The following is a 3,494-nucleotide window of genomic DNA, read 5'->3' on the forward strand; positions in this document are numbered from 1 at the left end:
CCACGCGCCTAGAACCCGTGCTCCACAACAAAAGAAGCCACTGCAATGAGAAACCCGTGCACCACAACGAAGAGTAGCCCCTGCTCACTGCAACTAAAGAAAGCCCACGTGCAGCAACAAAGACCCAATGCAGCCAAAAATAAATAATTTTTTTTATTAAAAAAAATAAACCCCACAAGGCTTGATGTAAAGATTATGTTAACACAGAGTGGTCAGGGCCTCACCAGCCCACCAGTGGAAAGAGACTGGCAGAAAGCAGAGCCTGAAGAGGGAGAGATAGAACAAGTCCTGATGGCTTTCTCTGAGCCCCTGGATCCACCCAAACCTGATGCTGGTTTTCCTCAACAGAAAAAAAAAAAAAAAAAGAAGAACGGAGCAGGCTGGAGCTGCTGCCACCGCCATGACCCGTGGTAACCCGCACGAGCTCACCTGCCAGAAGAACATGAAAAAGCAGAGCGACTTGGTTAAGGGAAAGCGCTGAGCTGACGGGCTTTCTGCTGCCGCCCGCAAGCAGAGGGACTCAGAGATCATGTAGCAGAAACAGAAAAAGGCAAATGAGAAGGAGGAACCCAAGTAGCTTCGTGGCTTCGTGTCCAACCCTCTTGCCCTTCACCTGTGTGCCTGGAGCCAGTCCCACCACGCTCGCGTTTTCTCCTGTAGTGCTCACAGGTCCCAGCACCAATGGCATTCCCTTTGCCCTCAGTCCACAGCGAGTCCCTTTTGTGCTTCCTTCCCCTCAGGTAGCCTCTCTCCCCCTGGACCACTCCTGGGGGTGAGGGGTTACCCCTTCCCAGTGTTTTTTTATTCCTGTGGGACTCACCCCAAAGTATTAAAAGTAGCTTTATAATTCAAAAAAAAAAAAGAACCTTTTTTTTTTTTTTTTGGTGAAAAAAAGAACCATCCAAAATTTATTCTCCAACAGACAGCATCAGCAGGTAAAAACTACAGCGGTTTCTCCATAGATCATACATTCACAAGGAATTATTACCTTTACAAGTGAGAAAGCCTCTGGTGTATTCTCTGTAACAATATCCACTTCACAGTGTAAACGGGTACTATTATTGTGTTCACTTACAATTCCAGAAGGAAAGGCACAACTTGGCAAAACAAATTTTTTTTGGATCCTAAAGTCAGGTACAATTACCGAAAGACAGACTTGAGAACAGTCGCAATCCACTTCTCCACACAGAAGGGCAGACTTCACCCAGAAATGTGGGTCTTTCTTTCTCCTTCCTTGTTAAATCCTCAAAAGTAACGTTTCATCATCTGCTTAGTATCACATATACAAAAGAGGGATTAAGAAAAAAAGAATCACAACAACATCTTGAACTTCCAGCTGCTCCCATCAATACATCAACTCTTAGGTTTACAACTGGGCCTAGGAACACTTCAGTGGTCATCAAATAAGAAAATAGAGACTATAGCTACAAAAATAACACGTGAGTGAGGTAGATAATTAAAGCTTTCACATCCAGTACTTGCCTGTTCCAACTTGGTAGCCTTCATGCAATACTCAGAAGAAAAAAAAATATTCATAATTACTTGGCATAAGTCACAATCAAGGAACTTCTGGTACAAATTAGTATAAGATGTTATTAGTTATTAGACTTAACTGAAGTAGGGGTTAAGTCTGTAGAAGTGAAAAAGAAACATCATTCCAGGTAGGAATGCTTGGCATATAGTGAAGTGCTCAATCATGATTTTTTAATGAATCGTTAAGGAAATTGAATGATAGAAGATCATGTATGTTTGGGGAGAACCAAGAGACCAATTTGACTACAGGGATCTCACTGAGACTCTGTACACTTTATTTTTTCTAATTTTATTGAAGTATAGTTGATTTACAATGTTGTGTTAATTTCTGCTGTACAGCAAAGTGCCTCAGTTATACATATATATATTCTTTTTCATATTCTTTTCCATTACGGTTTATCATAGGATATGAATATAGTTCCCCATGCTATACAGTAGGACCTTGTTGTTTATCCATTCTATACATAATAGCTTACATCTGCTAACCCCAAACTCCCAATCCATCCCTCCCCCAGACCCCCTCCCCTCTGGCAACCACACCTCTGTCTGTTCTCTATATCTGAGTCCATTTTGTAGATATGTTCATCTGTACACTTAAAATGGGGAAGTTGTATGTTATGTGAATTGTATCTTAATAAAGCTGTTTAAAAAACTGTCAAAAAAACAGTTATTCAGGTTATTACATTCTCTCTGTTCATTAATCCAATATAATTGGATAACTTAAAACCAACCGTCCCAACTAATAAAGAAAATAGAATCAATAAGATTTGACAAGTACACGACAGCAGGAAAAGGAAAGACAAAGCTACCTCCAAATCCAAGTTATTGGGGGGAAGTAGGGACGAGAATGGACAAAGGGAAGTCTATAAGAAGAGTAAGTTTGGGAGGGAAAGTAATGAGGTTGGTTTTGGATTTCTTGAGCTTAAGATTCTAGGATGACATGAATGGAGCTATATTCTATAGGACATAGGAAACATAAGATCAGGATCCATGGGAGAAAGATTTACCTCCCATAAGTGTGATTTGTGCTAACACAGAGGGGTGTGTCAGAGTTCAGTGCAGGAAACCGAAGTCACTCTACGTGTCAAGCAGAAGGAGATTTAATACAGGGAATTAATTACTCAAAAAGAAAAAAAAAGAGCACTGAAAGGCTAGAAAGGGTAGAAGTCAGGGGGTCTCCAAGGGACTGGGGAGATCAATGACATGCTACCATAGCTGCAATCCCACCTGCTGCCACCCCTGCCCCTAAAGCCCCTGGAGGCTGGTGGCTAGGCAATGGGATGCTGAGTGAGTCACCACAGCGGCCTCTTAACACATTTCCACCACCTTGACTCTCAATGGCCATGGCTGCAGAGAGATCTCACACAAGGGAAATGAATTGGGGGAACTTACCTTGCATCTGGAATCCTAGCTGCAAGAAAGATGAGTTACCTTTCCAATCTCTCCAGGTAGAAGGAAGAGGAAATGGCAATTGAGAATGCCAAGGCATGACTTCTACTACAAGGGATATATGAATTCGATGACAAACTAGGTAAAAGAGCAACTAATTGTCAGTGAGATCACTGTACAGCTTTCAACAAGTGCTTTCACACACTGAGTTTGTTTCCCCATATCTAAAATGAGGCAACTGAACTAACCAATTTGTAAGGTCCTCTTCAGCCTGGCTCTTTTAGATAGATGTCTGTGAAAGCCACTCAAATCCTGACCTAGAGTTAAACAATTTTCTTCCTGGGAGTATTAACTTCCCAGCCAACAGACCAGCCCTACACATTTGAACATAATCATTAAACACCTGGCAAGAAGCGCCACCCCACAGTTTAATAACTCACATTCCAATCCAATTACTGTGCGTTTCATAAGCAAGTACTTATTAGAATACAGTTGTTTCTCTGAGCAAGCAGCATTTTTAGAAGGGAAATTACAATGATTATCTTCCAGATATAGGCATGAATAATATAATT

At 41.5% G+C, this 3,494-nt stretch overlaps 1 pseudogene across 1 annotated transcript; it reads left to right on the plus strand.

The window, feature by feature from the left end:
* Nucleotides 1–400: 400 nt before the first annotated feature.
* LOC307052956 lies at nt 401–776 on the plus strand (annotated as a pseudogene). The gene has a single exon. The product of its transcript is annotated as an uncharacterized misc_RNA (transcript).
* Nucleotides 777–3,494: the final 2,718 nt, after the last annotated feature.

This window comes from Hyperoodon ampullatus (genome assembly GCF_949752795.1).
Source record: "Hyperoodon ampullatus genome assembly, chromosome: 4".
Lineage (NCBI taxonomy): Eukaryota > Metazoa > Chordata > Mammalia > Artiodactyla > Ziphiidae > Hyperoodon > Hyperoodon ampullatus.